This window comes from Rutidosis leptorrhynchoides, chromosome 1 (genome assembly GCF_046630445.1).
Source record: "Rutidosis leptorrhynchoides isolate AG116_Rl617_1_P2 chromosome 1, CSIRO_AGI_Rlap_v1, whole genome shotgun sequence".
Classification (NCBI taxonomy): domain Eukaryota; kingdom Viridiplantae; phylum Streptophyta; class Magnoliopsida; order Asterales; family Asteraceae; genus Rutidosis; species Rutidosis leptorrhynchoides.
This window is the reverse complement of record NC_092333.1, coordinates 279005066-279025639: the sequence shown is the minus strand read 5'-3', so window position 1 is coordinate 279025639 and position 20574 is coordinate 279005066. Positions and strand designations below refer to the sequence as shown.

At 29.4% G+C, this 20574-nt stretch overlaps 1 non-coding gene across 1 annotated transcript; it reads left to right on the top strand.

Annotated features, from left to right (window-relative positions):
* Window positions 1–19627: 19627 nt before the first annotated feature.
* Window positions 19628–19733, top strand: LOC139887233 (small nucleolar RNA R71). The gene has a single exon (XR_011773072.1). It is a non-coding gene; the product is annotated as a small nucleolar RNA R71 (small nucleolar RNA).
* Window positions 19734–20574: the final 841 nt, after the last annotated feature.

Here is a 20574-nt window from a genome sequence, read left to right as displayed (position 1 = left end):
GTCATCTTTTCCATTCGTCTCTCGACAGCATCTATCTTTGCAGAAATGGAATCAAAGTCATGGCTAGAATCGGCTCTAGCTGCTTTTAGATGATCTAACGATATCTTTTTTTTGATGCCACTCATGTGAGTGGGAAGCAGTGTTATCAATAATTTTGTAAGCTTCAGTTGCGGTTTTCTTCATAATGGAACCACCAGCTGCTATATCGATGTCTTTTCTTGTAGTATGTCGCATCCTTGGTAGAATATTTGTACTATTTGATAAGTGTCTAAACCATGTTGCGGACATCCTCTCAATAACTTTCCAAATCTTGTCCACGCCTCATATAAAGTTTCATTTGGCTTTTGCGTGAACATAACAATTTCTCCTTGAAGTCTCACTGCTTTAGATGCCGGAAAGAATTGTTTAAGAAAATTTTCAACTAAAACATCCCATGTAGGTAACGATTCTAACCAATCTTTGTCTTCTCCCTTTAAAGTCCAGGGAAATAACATGAAATATATCTGTTCATCCTCCACTTCTCGAATTTTAAATAGAGTACAGATCCTATTAAAGGTTCGAAGATGTTCATTTGGATCTTCCTTCGGTGCACCACAAAATTGGCATTGATTTGTTACCATGTGTAGTATTTGTCCTTTGATTTCATAATCTGGAGCATTAATGTCTGGTTGAGTAATTGCATGACCTTGGCCAGTGCGTTTAGCTGTCATTCGGTCTTCCATACTTAGAGGTTCCAGATTTTCCATGATTGAATTTGTTGAATCTGAATCACTAGAGGATTATGATTTAATGGTTTCTTCCTCGACAATCTCTGGATGAGTGATTTGTGGTTCAGGAGGAATGATTAGTGGTTCAGGATCTCTGAATTGTCCCTGAATATCCTCCGGATTCTCAATTGTGAGGTCGGGTTCAAAAAATGGATTATCGGAAATTTGAATTGGAGTACTTGGTCGACTAGATGACGACTCTAAAGAAAAATCAACGGCGACAATATTGGCTAGACATCTTGATCGAGTTACAGGTGGTGAACGTATGAAAGGTGGTGAACGTTTTGCTCGGTGCATTCACTGAATATCCTATTAGTTATAAAAGATAAAAAATTATATAAGTTATCAAATTAATAAACTTTTCTGATTTTTCCCACGTTTCGAATAGCCAATAGATGCAGCAGGTAGCCAGGACTCTTTAAATCGGAAGCCGACAACTCGCCACTAACAAATCCAACTATTACTACGAACCAGAAAATTTTGGATGTCTATCAATTTAACCGCTTAAAATAATTTTTTGTTTTGAAATTTTAGAGATAAAAATCTATGTCTTAAAAACTATAGTGTCGAGAAATAAGAAAGAAAAAGAGTGCGTCGAAAAATGTCGAAAAATAAATGGTCGAAAAATAATCGTCGAAAAATAAGAAAATTGCAGCGTCGAAACTTAAAAGTCTAAAAACTAAAAATTAAAACTTACGTCTAAAGGTATTAAAGCTTAAAAGGAATTCTATATCCAAAAAGGCAATAACTTAAAAAGTACCAAAATTTTAAATACTAAAGCAATAAGTGACGTCGTAAAATTCTAAAACGCCTAAGTCTTAATCTAAAGAAAAAGCACTTAAGGGATTTTACGGCAAAGCCTAAAAATTTAGAAATAAAAATAACTACGGCAAATACTAAATTTCGAACGAAAAATATACAAATTACGAATTAAACGATAAAAATTCAAATTATAACTAAAATGATAAAAAATACAAATTTTATAAAAATATTATTTTTATAAAAGTATTAATTTTTAAAACTAATTAAAACTAATTAAAACTTAAAAATACAAAAGTAAATAAACTAAAACTAATTAATATAAAATAAACCATAATCTTAATTAATTAATAATAATAATTAATAACCTAACCCTAATCGTGAGTCTAAGGTTTCAGACCTGTCACCTCACTCCATGCGATCGCATGGATTGCAGGTTAAATAATCATGCGATCGCATGACTCCGGATACCAGGCCTGAATAGTTGGGCTGCTACAGTGTCGGCCCAGATTATGTTTTACTTTATCTTTTTTTTAATTAATATAAAATATTTATATAAAATAAATAAAAACTTATACTTTAAAAACTAAAATAAAAAAATAGAAATACTTTATAATTTTATATATTTTAAACAAACTCTTAAAAATATAATTATTTTGTTTTTTCTTTTTATATTTTTTTATTTTTAAAATTTAAAACGTATTTTTACCAAAAAGAAATTAAAACTTAATAAAAATATTTTTTTATATAGCGTTTCGCTTCGGTGTTTAAGAGTCCCCGGCAGCGGTGCCAAAAATACTTGATGTTATGCGAGGCGTCTACAAAATAGTTATATTTTATTGCGAAATACTATTAAATACGATACAATTTTACGCAAGTTATTTATTTATTTATTGAGTGGATATACCTAAACCTTGCTACAACACTTATAGGCAGTGTACCTAATCGTACAGTAGTGTAGTTTTTACTATGTCCGGTTCATTCCACAGGGAGCTAGCCAAGTTAACGCTATATTTTTAAGACTATATTTGTATGTATGTATGTATGTGTGTGTGTGTGTGTGTATATATATATATATATATATATATATATATATATATATATATATATATATATATATATATATATAAAAGTAGTAGTATTATTATTATAAAAGGGGGGTTTTTACCGTTTAATGACCGGTTTGTCGATTTTATGTCTTAAGTCGCAGTTACAACCTAATGTAAAATATTAAAAAAATAAATATAACTTAATTTAAAGCGTAAAGTAAATAACGATAATAAAAGTGCATTAATTTAAAGTGCGATAAATAAAATTACGATAAATAAAATTGTGGTAATTAAAAATTACGATAATTAAAAATGCAATAAGATATAAAATAAAGGAATTATGCTTATTTAAACTTCCGTAATCATGATGTTCGGCGTGTTGATTTTAGTTTATTACCATGGGTTAATTGTTCTTTGTCCTGGATTATTCGATATTTCCATACGGTTTTGTCCATAATAGTCCATCAGTCATAAATATAAAGTGCGAGAGTCTTCGTCAAATTATCCTTATACCCGAAGTCAAATATTCCAACTAATTGGGGATTCGAACTGTAACAAGGTCTTAATACTTTGTTTACAATTATGCTAAGTGTCCTTGTACATAATCCACCCCTGTCTTAATGAGTCTATTTACTATTAATCCATTCCCGTGTCCAGTAAAATGAACGATAATTCGTATTTATAGATATCCCGCCCACCGTACCCGATTAAGCGTATGTGGTTATATATAGATACGTCAAATTGTAATCTTTATATTAATTAACGAGGTATCGTTTAGTTAATATAAAGCCCATTAATAGCCCATAGTCCAATTTTCACAAGTGTCGTTCTTTTGTCCAAACTCCAATTATGGTACAAAGCCCAATTACCCCGTCTTTAATATTTAGCCCAACATCACGATTATTTCGGCTTAAATAAGCATAATAATAACTTAGATACGAGACATTAATTTAAAAAGGTTGAACATAACTTAAAATGATTAATAATAGCGTAGCGTTACACGGACAGAATTTCGACTTACACACTTACAACATTCGCCACTATAACTTTATTATTATTAAACTTAAATTAAAATTAAAATTATAAAATATAAATATAAATATATCGTAGAGAGTGAGAGATTGAATATTGTGTATATTTTTCGTCGAGCAAATTGGCTATTTATAGGACCTGGCCCAACTTTCTGGCTCATGCGATCGCATGAGATTACTTCTTCCAGGCCATGCGATCGCATGGCCAGCTGGATCAGACCACATTCTCTTGTTTTCTAGTTTGCCTACGATTTTTAATATATAATATAATATATATATATATAATTTTAAGAATTAATTATATATTATACATGTGCATAGTTGACTTGTAATTTTTAGTCCGTTGCGTCGCGCGTTGAGAGTTGACTCTGGTCCTGGTTCCAGATTTTCGAACGTCCTTGCGTACAATTTAATATCTTGTACTTTGCATTTTGCGGTTCGTACTCTTGTAACTTTTAGACGTTTCTCATCAATAAATTGAACCACTTTGATTGTACTTTATACTTTTTAGCTTTTTGGTCATTTGCGTCTTCAAATCGTCGAATCTGTCTTTTGTCTTCACCTATTATTATTTAAATGAATATCACTTGTAAATAGAACAATTGCAACTAAAAGCTTGTCTTTCTTGAGGGATAATGCTATAAAATATATGTTCGTTTTTAGCATTATCATGGACCTTTTGAGATTATTGAGAGAGTTGGACCCGTGGCTTATCGTTTGAAATTGACACAAGAACTCAGTGCTGTTCACGATGTTTTTCATGTATCAAATTTAAAGAAGTGTTTGGCTGAAGCCGATGAGACCATTCCTCTTGAGGAGTTGCATGTTTATAAGCAACTTCATTTTATTGAGGAACCTGTTGAAATTATGGACCGAGAGGTTAAGACTCTCAAGCAGAGCAGAATTCCTATTGTTCGGGTTAGATGGAACGTCAGACCCGGTCCCGAATTCACTTGGGTGCGTGAAGATCAAATGTAGTAGAAGTACCCGCATTTGTTCCCAAATGCTGAGTCAACCCCTACACCTGCTTAAATTTTGGGATGAAATTTCTGTAACCGGAAGGTACTGTAACGACCCTACTTTTTCCGTTATCTTTTACCGTTAATTATTTAACGACCTTTAACAGTTATTCGTGCCACGTCATTTCTATGACCTATATTATTATTTTAGTAATAATATATTAATGATTATGCGTTAAATGAATATTTGTATTCATATTTTAAATCGTACGTTTCTACGTGTCGTAGATTTCTATCCGGCGAATTTTTTTGGTTTTCAGGCCAACGGTCGAGCTTTTGGGATTTTTAAATCCTAATTATTTTAAATATGATATTTTAATGTCATATCTTTATATATAGTATTTATATATATTTTTCGTCGCGTATTTGTTATCTCTCTGAATTTTCAATCGCGTAGTCGTGTTTTCGCGTTTAGGGCTTCGAGCGGGCATTCGGGCCACAAGTAAATTTTATTTAATCAAAATTGGACCATGAGGGGCCCACCCCATGACCCCATCGGCTGAACCTAGGGAGGGAGTATACTCCCGTGCTTCTCATTTTTGTTAATCTCATTTTTCACTTCACAAAACACTTAAACCTAATACTTAATATTTTGCTCACTTTTTCTCTCTTCCTCCCTCCCATTTGTCGTCGCCATACCACACCCCAACATCATCATCATCAATTAAAAATCTTGCTTGGATCATCAAATCATATACATAATAGGATTCTACACGTTCTCCTCTACGCATTCATACCATTTGATTCTTGATTAGGGTATAAATCCTAACCCTAAATTTTCAATTTTTCTTATATTTTTCTGTTTTTGAATTATATATTAGTAGTATGATGATTATATGTTGTTGTATTGTTGATTGTATGCGTAGAAATGCTCAATTATATATGTTTTCGGTTTGATTGTTTTGGGATAGCAGTTTGATTGTTGTTTTCTGGAAATATAACTGATATAAAAGTGAGATTAAAGTGTCTATATGAGTTCCTCTCATCATGACATTAATTTTAGACTCCGGATTCATGTTATTTCGATTTCCGGAACATAAGTTATGATTAAAATGGTGTTATATTGAGATTAAAATATAAAAATGAATTGAACCAGGTGTGGTCTGACTTTGTGACCATTTTTAAAGTCTTTAGGGTGTACTAGTGTGTTAGGATTGATGATGGGATGAACTTTCATGTTCGGGTCATCGAAATCCGAGCCACGGATCACCCGTTGTAACTAAAACACGTTTTTGAGCGGATTAAAGATCCAAACTGATTAAGGGCTGTAATTTACGACTTGGTGAGTGTTCTTGGGATGTTCTTGAGCACATTAAGGTGTCAGGTGGGTTGGTTAGGCGAAGATATATATAAGGCTCGCCGAAAACTGATTCCCGGGGCTCAAGTTATGACCCGATGAACTTTTAATTAAAACTTATGGTTATTAATTGTGACTTATGATATAAATAATGAATTTCATTATTAATAAATTACTTATGATATAAAAAGTAATTAATTTAATTTAAGACTTATGATATATATTTATTATATCATTTATTAATTAATTATGATTTAATTAAACATTTAATTAAACTTATGATTAATAATACTTTTATTATTAATGAAAAATACTTATGATAAGTATTAAACTTATATTATGAGATTATTATAATAAGACTTATAATAAGGATTAATTAATTATTTAATTATTATAAGGCTTAGTTATTATTTAATTATAATTTAATTATTAAATACTTATGATTTAATGATTATAATTAGAAACTTATGATATAATTAATAATTCATTATTAATTAATAATACTTATGATATGATTTAAAATTTATTGTTAATTAATAATACTTATATTATGATTAATATTTAATTAATTAATTAAATACTTATGTTATATTAATTATATCATTTAAACTTATGTTAACTTTAATAATTCAATTTAATTTAATTAAACTTCTGTTATGACATAATTATACATATATGACTTTAATTAACGTTATAACCTATATTACTATTATAACTTATACTTTTAATATTAACGTTGACTATGTTTGACCAAGGTTGACTTTTGAGTTGACTTTCAGTTGACTTTGACTTTTAGTTGACTTTTGTTGACTTTCAAATTAAGAAAACTTTCCTAACTTATATACTTTCCTAAAATAGCAACTTTCTAAATAAGGAAAATTTCTAAATTTGGAAACTTTCCAAAAATCGAAACTTTCCTAAAATAGAAACTTTCCTAAAATAGAAAGTGTGTGTCTGTACGCTGTTCCGATCAAACCGTATATATATATATATATATATATATATATATATATATATATATATATATATATATATATATATATATATATATATATATATATATATATATATATATATATATGTGACATAAGTTAGTTATTTATATCGATCTGCTTTATTTATAGGTCGGCGTTGTGATCATTCTTGATCACTTTACTTCGTTTGCTGTTCGCTTAATTGTGTGGTTACTTCGTTTGCTATTAAAGTGAGTTATAGTCCCATTTTTACATACTTTTCAAAGAATATTTTTGGGATGTGATTACATGCATTTTGTTTTACGTTTAGACACAAGTGGCAATTGAATTTAAATTATTCGTTATGAGTTGAACAAAAATATTCCCTAGTCTGGTAACTGTACTCACTGATTTCTACTGGTGTACGCGAATCCTACGGATAGATTTATCGGGTTAGACAACCCCATTTCGAGCTAGTCGCGCTAGCAATTTATAATCGGAATGTTTAGTACTTCGTATTTAGTTGAAGATACACTTGTTCAGTGTATATATTTATTGTGTTTGGCAAGGGTAAATAATGGGTTAAGTGGTTACCAGGTGGCTCATTGATAATGGAATAATGTTTTATGTTTTCTAACATTTTAAATCTTGTGGTCTAAAGTTTATTCAATTATTTAAACCTATAATTAACTCAACATTTTTGTTGACAGTTTCCTCGCATGTTTTCACAGGTACTTGAGTTATTTGGTTGCTTCCGCTTTGTTAGAAGAGTCTGCATGCATTTGGGCAGATTTTATTAAACAATTATGAAACTTTGAACTTGCATTCTATTTTTGAATAATTTAAACTTGTGGGTTTTGTTGACAATGTTTTAATGTCAACTTTGGTATTTAATATGTTGGGTTTGTTAAACTACATATTTTGTTAAATTTCCTTTTTGGGAAACTTTTTGAATAAAAGAATGCAATGTTGTTTATTTAATTCATTTAAGTCCGATCAAGCTGTGGGACTAAGTGACGGAGCCGTTAAGTGTTTTGACGGGGCCATCACAGATAGTTTGTAGTAAATATGCATAGGATGGCACTGAATAAGTACAGAGTTGATCTCGAATTCATGAACCTTAATATGCTTTTCTTAAAAAAAATGCCCAAGACGGGACTCGAACCCGTGACCTCTCGCTCACCCGTTAACACCCTCAACCATCCTTCTATTTCTGTCTTTCTGAAATTATACTAACTTAATATATATTTAACCCGTATTATTGTTATTCTCTTCTTCTTCCTCCTTCTCATCAAATCAATCGACCGAAGTAAACAATAACAGCTAGATTATTTGTTTGATGTAATATACGTATTTGAAACATAAACAATTAAATTTGGGTGTTTAAAGTATTATAACAGAAAAAATAAAAAATAAAGTTGTTGCTCGCTGTCGAGTAAAAAGAAAATAATAATAATAATTATATTAATAATAATAAGAACATTATTAATGATAAAAATAATAAAAATAATGATAATAATATTAATATGACAATATTAATAATAATAACAATGATAATTTTACTTATAATTAATAATAATGAAAATAATCATTATAACATGTTAATAATACTAATAATATCATTAAAAATAGATGATATTTTTATAGTAATACTTATTTTAATAATAATATTAATGTTAATAATAGAAATCATAATTTTATGACTAATTATAATATTGATGATAACAATAATACTAGTAATAATAACATAACAATTTAAATCTATCACATTTCATTATATTGAAAATAATAATATAACTAATACTGATATTAATATTAATATGAATATTAATAATGGTAATAATATAACAACTATATTATCTTGTATATGATTTTTCATATTTAATTATAATTAAATCGTATTTTAAATTATATTTCAATATTATATATATATATATATATATATATATATATATATATATATATATATATATATATATATATATATATATATATATATTGAATATTTATTAATTACATTATGTTAATATTTCATATATATATATATATATATATATATATATATATATATATATATATATATATATATATATTTATATTTAAGTAATTAAAATTATTTGTTCGTGAATCGTCGGAATCATATAAAAGTTAGGCTTAAATTTAGTCGGAAATTTTCGGGTTGTCATAGTACCTACCCGTTAAAAGAAATTTCGTCCCGAAATTTAGTTGTTGCCATCGGTCAGCGTTGTTCGTAAATTGATGAGGATATTTTCATTTTATTTGGTCTTCACGTTCCAAGGTATGCTTGGGGCCTTGCGTGAATTCCAACGGATAGCATATTGTTTTATTTCAAGCGTTTAAATCTTACGATCCATAAATTCTACGAAGTGCATTTTATTATTAATGCAAAGGTAATTCAAGGGAATAACACGAGTGTCATTGATTAAGTTTTCTTAGAAGAGATGATGACGCTAAACAAGCATTTCAGTACATTGGATACATGAAATGTGTTATGAATAATATTGAGTTCATTTAAACCTTGAGTGTTTATGACCTAATATTACAGCAGACAAAATACAGAGGAGTTCATGAAAATCATAGTCATGAAATTTGATAGACATCATCATTATTTACAACAAGAACCTTTTAATGATGAATATGAGTTGAAAAATAGAGTTTTATTACCTTTGAATAGTATGGATAAAACAATTCGATTATAGGATGAGTATAAACGAAGCTATTGTAAAAGATTGAAAAGAGGAAATTAAATGTTCGCCTTAACTTTTGACGTAGTCACGATTGATTTACGGAATTCAAGGAATCAAAGGAAATCTTCGTAATCTATAAGATTTGATTCTCCGATAATTTAGGAAGTTAGGATTTCTTTGATTAAATGCGGTGAATTGCCTTGATTGTCATGTCTGGAATTTCGCTATAAATTAGCTTCTTCCGTTTCATTATCTTCACCACTTCTATACTTTCTTCCTCAATTCATACTTCCAAAAGATTTGTTAATATGCTTAATCCCGTATTGATCTTTGTTATTATATTGACCATATAGACAGTCATTCTTCTTTTTCATATACCACCAGAGGAATCTGTTTACTTCTACTATTACCTTGGGGTTATAGTGTTTTTAATTCTCCCGTGTCTTTATGTTGCCATACACATTGATATACACAGTTTGTAATTTCTGTGTTGTTATCGGGCTTTATATTTTCCTTTATATTTAGGAGCTCCATGCTTTTGTTTTTCCTTCCCGAATTCAAGTCAAGCGAATAATGGTCCAGAATTCGTAGGTATGGAGTTTTGAATGGTCATAATATACAAAGCAGAAAGGAAAGGTAATAGCACGATTTGATTTGTCAAATTATCAGAATATCCGAAAAAGACCGAATCATCAAGAAAATATTTTCTTGATATGTTTAGAGGTTAAAAAGAATGAAAGAGTTATGTAACATGGTTCATGATGCGGGTATCATCTGTGAACATTTATCATGTTCCATTAGAAACTCAACATGACTTACTGTAATATAATCACAATGGCCCGACGTCATTATATTATACTAACTCATGCTTCAATTCCCAACACTACTTCAAATCATTCATAATTTAAACTTGAATGTTACCGAATATAGAAACTTAAACAGTTTCCTTTATGATGTAATTAAGATAGCGCAAAGCGATAATTAATTGCGGACAAGAATCGTTATGAAGATATTTTCAGAAATATCGAGGATATTTATAACGAAGGATACGATGATATCTTAGAATTTCTAATATCGAAGGATAATGATGGAAATTCTTCTGTAAAGATTTAGAATGCGTAAAAAGATCTTCTGTGATTTCCTTCAGAAATCGAATCATCTAGATTCTTTGGTTATAGGTTTAGTCCTTGGGATTTGTCCACAGCTTCCTTCATGTTTTGCTCAATCCGTTTCTCAATACTATATTTTCTTTTGAGCTTTTCCAACACACAATTCTTTACTATCAAGCTTATGGTCATTAAGACCATCTACAGCTTTTGCTGCTTCATCAGCATTATTAGGGTTAACGAATCTGAATCGTTGGTTATAGTTCTAAGGTGTTTTTAAGGATTTTCAATTTGATCGTTGAATGCAGGATGTAACCTGTCAACGGAGCTAACGGTTGACGAAGAAATGTTGTAAATTTCAATAGTAATGAATGATAATTTCGGTGGTTTGATGTGATAATTCATCACAGAATACGAATGAATATAATTCATGAGAATTAGAATTGAAGAATTTACAATGTAACATATTAATGTGAGATATAAATATTTCTCGGGTATTACCTACCCGTTAAAATATTTTCACAATTAACAATTTGTACAAAAGAGTTTTAATTACAGTCTTTATGAAAATATACATACATATAGATTTTCTTTAAATATAATATAGATTTAATGAGTTAATATAATATTAAACTCATTTGATTTACGGTTGGAACGAGGATAAATAATCTCCAAAAACTTTAGAGATTACATAATCATCGCGGAATATTACTTTAATGAAGTTATGAATCAATACTTCATTGTTCATTGTTATTGATATACCTCGGTATATGATGTTGATGCTCGTGGAATTCTTGTGAAATTTGCAAGGCACGAATGATATTTTCTAGAAAGTTTCGAGTACATAAAAAATGGAAGTATACAATCAAACATGTATTTGAATAATACACTTGGTTTATTATGAAATGGAGTTTATTGTGTTGAAGCAGTGATTAACGATTGTTAAGTCATTAACGAAGGATGTATATCATAGCATATTAGTGATATGAATTAACCAAGTAGTACATACTAGTTAAGATTCACATGTAATAGCTTAGTACTAAAAGATTTATTATTGTTCCAAATCATATATATATAAAGTATACATATATAATTCTTCAGGAAGAATGAGTCAATACATCTTAACTCATTATTACTAATATTCATTGATATCTATGGGGCGTATAATGTTGATGTTTGAGGTACCGAGTGTGATGTGGGATGCGGATGTTGTTGTTGGTACTGGTGCTGTTGGTGGTGATGCTGATGGTGCTTACAGTGCTTGTGGTGTTGGTGATGTTAGTAGTACTGATGGTGGTGTTGCTGCTGTTGATACTGGTGGTACTGTTGGTGCTGCTGATGCTCTTAGATTTTGCACCATATTCTCCAGAGCCACTATTCGAGCGCGAAGCTCGTTGACTTCCTTTATTACACCGGGATAATTGGCGGTTCGGACAAGGGGATGAATAAGATCTAGAATTCTAGATATTATATATTCGTGATGGGATATCCTGGAAATGAGGTTGAAAATGGTGTTCCGGATTGGTTCGCCGGTAAGTGCTTCAGGTTCTTCACTAATAGGGAAATGTGGTGGGTGAAAAGGATCACCTTCTTCACTTCTCCATTGATTAAGTCGGCTATGAACCCATCCCCAATTCATCCAGAAAATATGATGACTGATTGGTTCGTTCGTTCAGGTTACGCTGCCTGTGGAGCTCGAGGAGTTCGAGGAATTAAGTGAGAAATCCATCATATGTGATTGGAATTAGGGTTTTTGATACGAGTGGGTCTTGAATATCGAATGATATATCCGTCTCCTTGAATACATATATGTAGCAAAAAGATTTCTGTAATTTACGTAGAAAAATTTAGAAAAAGTGTTAGACAAAGTCTATTGGGATAAGATATGATAAGATATGATGTGTCTATACTCCACTTATGTAATAATGGAGGTATGACGTGTCAAGATAATAAAATGATCTGATAATCTTTTTATTAAAGACTTTCAATTCGTAATGGCCTATTCAGGTCTAGGGGCTTGAGCTATAGGATCCTTTAAATTGGTATTCCAAACCCTTCCATTCTAGAGTTTCGTAGACGCCATCCGTCAAGAAAGTTCAATGATCAAAAATAACGAGAAAGTAAAGATTTTGAAGTAATGAATATGAATAGTAGAGATTTCAAGAATCATGGATAACAGTTCATGTAATACATATGTAATACGCAAACCATGATAGATGACAAAGGAATGTCGAGAATTTCAGAAATCATGGTGTCGCATTTAAATGTGGTGGCGGAATTGGATAGTACTTAGGAGAGAGAGCAGAGTTCTTAGATTAGCTCGGCATTCTAAGGAAGATTAAAGAATTTAATAAGCATAGTTTCTAAGGTATAGTGTAGCATTTATCAATTAAAGGCAACAGTTAAAGGCACTATGGTCAAGGAAATTTGTAGTCCTACATTGCTAAGGTACCTAATTGTATAAGGCACACTTAAAATGAAATCCTGGTTCTCTACAACAAAACTGCTCTGATACCAATCTGTCACACCCTCAAATAGGGCCTGGGGTATTTGTGACTAATTATATTAAATCACAGTTGTATAAACGAGAACGACTCTATTTGAGACGTTTTATTGAGTTTTGCAGCGGAAGATAAATAGATTACATTGTATTTAGAGCATTAAATGTTTTTAAATGAATTGGTAAGTAATGCATGAAGACTCCAAGCATGGCAAGAAATCATCATCAAAGCAGCAGATATACAGCGGAAGCAATATTTAAGTACCTGAGAATAAACATGCTTAAAAAGTCAACACGAGGTTGAGTGAGGTCATAGGTTTGTCATAAATAATGATTTCAGTAATAGATATAGACCACATGATTTTTGTTTATAAAAGTAGATCTTGCAGGGATCTAAAAGTAGTGCCAAGTTTGTGATATTTAGACTAAACAGTTTCAAAGTTTGCCCCATGACAAGTTGTACTGTCCTTGTCGGTTTGAATCATTATTAAGTAATACAATGACTTGGTCAAATGTATCAGGGACGTTACTTCCGATAGGCCTACCCCCAATAATTAAGAATGCGTTATGTAAAAGCAATTAAAAATATCACAGTGGGGACTTGCAGGACATAGCCAGATATAGCACAGTTTAATAGTTGGTACTTGTGTCTAACGTGTAAAACAGTTATAAAAGTTGCGCATGTATTCTCAGCCCAAAAATATATATAAAAAGGGAGCTATGAAAACTCACGATACGATACGATAGTTTGTAGTAAATATGCATAGGATGGCACTGAACAAGTACAGAGTTGATCTCGGATTCACGAACCTTAATATGCTTTTCTTAAAAAAATGCCCAAGACGGGACTCAAACCCGTGACCTCTCGCTTACCCGCTAACACCCTCAACCATCCTTCTATTTCTGTTTTTCTGAAATTGTACTAACATAATATATATTTAACCCGTATTATTGTTATTCTCTTCTTCTTCCTCCTTCTCATCAAATCAATCGACTGGAGTAAACCATAACAGCTAGATTATTTGTTTGATGTAATACACGTATTTGAAACATAAACAATTAAATTTGGGTGTTTGAAGTATTATAACAGAAAAAAATAAAAAATAAAAAAAAAGTTGTTGCTCGCTGTCGAGTAAAAAGAAATTTTTTTTATTGATTTTGATTTTTGAGATCGTTTTAGACTAAGATCATAACACGAAATACTTTGTAATTCACTCATAGAAACTATCTCAAACATCAATTGAACCAACAACTGCAACATGATTTCAAATTTCGAGATGAACATAAAATTTGACTTTTTGTAAAATATCTTTGACTCGAAAATTAAAGCTTGATATAATGAATTGGAAGCAAAGATTTGGCAGAAAGATCGTTTAGAGGATTCCTAACAACACTGCATTTTTAGATTTTGAAAACGATTCGATATCGAGCTTTTGTAAAATTGAATTAAGAACAGAGGTATACGAGCTCTATATTTAAAAAAATCAATTTAATTCACTAAAATTTTTTTTGTTGTAATTGATAATTGATAGTGTGTGATTGCCATCGATTTATAATAGATTTAGTCAACAAGAGCAGGAACTAAAAAAATAAAAGCTCGTTCATAAAAATAAAAAATTTATCACGATGGCTAAAGAAATAAAAAAATAGCAGATCATGATCTAATATAAAAATAAAAGCAGATATGATTTAATTAAAATAATTAAAAAGCAGAAAAAAATTACATGATTAGTTCATTGTTTTTTACTTTTAATTTATTTGATATTAATAATTATTATTAATACTAATAATAATAATAATAATAATAATAATAATAATAATAATAATAATAATAATAATAATAATATTTTTAATAATAAAAATACTAATACTAATAATAATAGAATTGATAATAAAAGTAATATTAATAATAATAATAATTATTATTATTATATTAATAATAATAATAATATTATTAATGATAAAAATAATAAAAATAATGATAATAATATTAATATGACAATATTAATAATAATAATAACAAAGATAATTTTACTTATAATTAATAATAATGAAAATAATCATTATAACATGTTAATAATACTAATAATATCATTAATAATAAATGATATTTTTATAGTAATACTTATTTTAATAATAATATCAATGTTAATAATAGAAATCATAATTTTATGACTAATTATAATATTGATGATAACAATAATACTAGTAATAATAATATAACAATTTAAATGGATCACATTTCGTTATATTGCAAATAATAATATAACTAATACTGATATTAATATTAATATGAATATTAATAATAGAAATAATATAACAACTATATTATCTTGTATATGATTTTTCATATTTGATTATAATTAAATCGTATTTTAAATTATATTTCAAGTTAGTATATATATATATATATATATATATATATATATATATATATATATATATATATATATAAGTAATTAAAATTATTTGTTCGTGAATCGTCGAAATCATATAAAAGTTATGTTTAAATTTAGTCAAAAATTTTCGGGTTGTCATATAATTTTTATCTAATAATTTTTATTATTTTTACTATCACTATCGTTATAAGTATTATCATTAAGAAATGTCATTGTTATTAGTATTATATCATTATTATCATTAAAGCTATTATTAATATTATCATTATTATTATTATTATTATTATTATTATTATTATTATTATTATTATTATTATTATTATTATTATTATTATTATTATTATTATTAGTATTATCATTAATATTATTTTTATACTTATTAATATCATTATCATTAAAAACTAATATTAGTATCACCTAATTATTATGATTGCTATTATTATCATTATTATGAATGCGATATAAAAGAGGATTAAAAGCTATTAAAAAAATAGATTAGGAAATAATGAGTATAAGTATCATGATGAAATTTAAAATATCGTAAGATATTGATTTAGATAAAAATATCATTTTCATTATTTTTTTTATCATTATTATTATTAAAAGATTCACTAATGTCAAAACTATCACTTTTATTAAAATTATCATTTTTAATAGAAATATAATTGTTATTATAAAATATCATTTTTATTATCATTTTAGTATTATTATTAATAAAAATTATCATTTTGAATAGAATTATTATTTTTACAAAATATTATTATTATTACAGCTAATATTAAAAAGTATCGTTATTATTAAGATTATCATAAGTAGAATTATCATTTTATCATAATTAATATCATTTTTAATAAATATAAATATTGTTATTATTATTATAAGCAGAATAATAAGAATTATAATTACAAAATAATACCACTTTCACTCATTATTATTATTATCAATATTATTTTATCAAATAGAGATGTGATACACAGATAGTTTTACCACACGTAATATAATTACATTAATAATACATACCACTATATTTTTATGATATTATGTGAAACTTATAAATTTTATTACTTAAGATATATAAAAGTATATTTTTATTATATAAACTTAGAATTATTAATAAATGATTTATATTATTTACTTTAATAAAAACCTGTTAAATGTATTTAAATATACAAAACGACTATATTTAAGTTATATAATAATCATGTATAGATTTTAGAAATTATTTTGGATCAGGTTGACTTTTGTTGACTTTTGCATATTAGTCTCGAGCATTAGGATTGTGATACACTACGGTTTAACCTAAATTGTTAGACAGATATTGACCAACATATAAATATATATAATTAATATAGGTTCGTGAATCCGAGGCCAATATTGCACTTGTTCAATGCCGTCATATGTATTTTTACTACGAAATACAGTATTATGAGTTTCATTTGCTCCCTTTTTAAATTCTTTTGCAATATATATTTTTGGGACTGAGAATACATGCGTTGCTTTTATAAATGTTTTACGAAATAGACAAAATTAATCGAAACTACATTCTATGGTTGGATTATCGAATCGAATATGCCCCTTTTTAGCTTGGTAGCCTAAGAATTGGTGTTTATTATAATTGACACCAATTGACGCGAATACTAAAGATTGATCTATCGGGCCCAACGAGTCCCATCCGGGTTACAGATGCTTTAGTACTTCGAATTTATCATGTCCGATGAGAGTCCCGGAATGATGGGGATATTCTATATGCATCTTGTTAAGGTCGGTTACTAGGTGTTCACCATATGAATGAATTTTAATTCGCGGGTTACGCGTGTTATTATGTACTCGGGTTACGTGTACAATTAAATATCTGAAATCTTGTGGTCTATTAAAATGATGAAAATGAATGATTATGATAAACTAATGAACTCACCAACCTTTTGGTTGACACTTGAAAGCATGTTTATTCTCAGGTATTAAAGAAATCTTCCGCTGTGCATTTGCTCATTTTAAAGATATTACTTGGAGTCAGTCATGGCATATTTCAAAAGACGGTGCATTCAAGTCGTTGAATTCAATAAGGATTATTATTAAGTAAATGACAGATTAGGTCATTTATAGTTTGGATATTATGAAATGGTATGCGTACCTGTCAACTTTAGAGGAAATGAAACTTTGTCTTTTAAAACGAATGCAATGTTTGTAAAATGTATCATATAGAGGTCAAATACCTCGCAATGTAACCATATGTTATTGTATTCGTCCTTATGGATCAGTACGGGTCGTCACAGTGTAAAATCTAGTATATAATTTATCTCTGGAAAATACCAGCTTAAAAGATTACTACACACTAACGGGCAGTGTACCCGATCGTGCAATAGTATAAAGTTGGTAATTCCTAAATCGTTTCAAGGACAGTTTAAATGTGAGAATTAAGATTGCAACTAATAAAAATAAACTAAGTTAATCTATGAAAATTGAAAGTACGAGATAATTTGTTTTGTGGCTATTTAACGATTAGCCAAATCAAGGATAGATCAAAAGTAAAAGACAATATTTTTGTATTTTTAAGTTTATAGAAAATAAATGTAGACTCAACGTAAAGTAAAGATATTTGATTTCAGTAGATAAAAGAATGTTCGCCTAGATCTCCTATTCGCAGTGTCGGATGATTTGTTATTAAGCACTAGTTCTATTTATCAATACATGCAACTACAGAGTCGGTTTACCCAGAGTTCTCTTTTAGCAAACACGTCAAACTAGGATTTATTGGCTTAGGGTTCCCTTTCACCAAAGACCTCTTTTGTTTGTGACTTAGTAATTAACTAATTATAAGATTAAGATTCAATTGGTTACGCTTTCTCTCCACACAATTCACCCCTATTTTGTTCAATCTATGTTACCCGGTTTACCCCCTTGGTCCAGTAAGCACCCAATTGGTTAAGACAAATCAATTGGAAATTTATTCACTAAATTGAAACAGGGTTTCCTTTGTTCAAACAAGATCACTAATCAAGCCTAGTGACAATAATCAAATCCCATAAGAATGGTTCTTAATCAAAACTCATAATTATCATGCATTAATCAAATTAAACGTTAAAGTATCATCCAAACACATACAAATATTCAATGTAGACAAATATTAAACTGCTTAGCCAACAATCATGGCTAAAACCAAAATCACAATTAAAATAATAGAAGAATTCATTGTTTGAAACAAAGAGATAAACCTAATTAATGATTGAATATTAAACGATGAATGAATCGAAGTACGTTCCCGTAATGATTGAAGCGTTAGAATGATCTTGGGATTCCCCAAAAATCACCTTTTTCGTCCAAAAGCTGCTGCAAATTGTCTGGGAATAATATATGATAATTAGAGTAAAAATACTTGCTTTAAATAGTAAAATTATGAAGCCGACTGAAGGTGGAGCGTTGCTCCATATGTTGAGCGGCACTTCGTATAACTAAAATCTGATCTGTTAATCTGAAAAACCCTCGACCTCAATTTACTGCCTAATGGAGCGGCGCTCCACATTTCTGAGCGGCGCTTCAGGCCCATTTTGCTGATTCCAGAGCTAAAAACTCAGTAAATCCAATCAAACTCGAATCGAACCACCATCTTTCACTCGTTTACATAGAAAATCACTAAAACCATCAAATAACCTCAAATTTCATTTTCTTGGTCTTAGAACTTGAACTTTCATAACATTTATCAAAATAACACCAAATCGTATTCAAAAGGACCAAAATGTGATCAATATCGCTAAGGAAAACGCGTATTAAATATGCGATATCACCCATACGTTTGAAATTGATTGTTCAAACTTTAAAGCATCACTTGCCCATTATCACTCTCTATTTGTGCTACATTTTCCTTGTCAAATCTCGCGGTGAAGGTGCCCATTCATATGTGTTAACCGAGATGTCTTCCAATAAGATTTCGGCCGCATTTGGTGATTTATACATAAATACCTCACCGGATGAAGAATCAAGATATTGTTTCGTCAAAGCATTACAACCCCGGTAAAATGTGTTGATATACTCCTTTTTCATCAAATCGTGCGGTGGGCAAGCTCTTAACATTTTCTTGAATCGTACCCACGCATCATATAAAGATTCATCACCCCGTTGGGTGAACCCATTAATCTCCATTCGAAGTCATTCTACTTTTGATGGTGGAAAGAAGTGATTGATAAACTCATTTGTTAAATCTTGAAAAGGTCTTATGGAATCGGATGGTAAGCTCCTTAACTAAATTTTCGCTTCCCCTTGAAGTGTAAAGGAGAATGCCCTTAATTTAAATGCGTCATCGGTGACATCTTTGTACTTGTAGATATCACAAAGATCATTAAAGTGTTGGATGTGTTCGAACGGATTCTCGTCTATCATCCCTTGAAAATATGTATCGTTGATCAACGTAAAAAAGTTACCCTCAATCTTCTAATTTTCCGCTTCGATTGGTGGTTTTGTAATAGCCGGTGCTATCATTGTTGGTGCAACTAATCTAGCGTTGCACATCGGTGTGTCGTTTGGGTCATTTAATAACTCTTGATTAACCGATGGACCATGGTTTATTGGATTACCCTCTTCATTGAGAATCGGTTGATCGTTAGGATCCATGTCTTCTAAACAAAATGGCAAAGCTTCGAAATTTTTCCTTAATACTCTTTATTCTCTACGATTATAAACACGGTGCACGTGTTTTTCCGGATCAGATAATGGATGTGTGAACTCTTAATCCTTGTGAGACCTTGTTTTCATACACCAAAGGTACATATCCTTCAATCACAACACAAACAAAAGTGGTTTTCCAAACAAAAATAATATATAAAACACGAAAAGTAACTTTCGTAAGGGTAAACCCCTACGAAACGATCGAACAATCAAAAGTTTAAACCAAATACCCAACTAAGCTAATCGTTCCCCGGCAGCGGTGCCAAGAAAGTGTGGTGGTGATGTTTGTGCAACATACATCTTTTACCCTCAAAATTTATATATGAT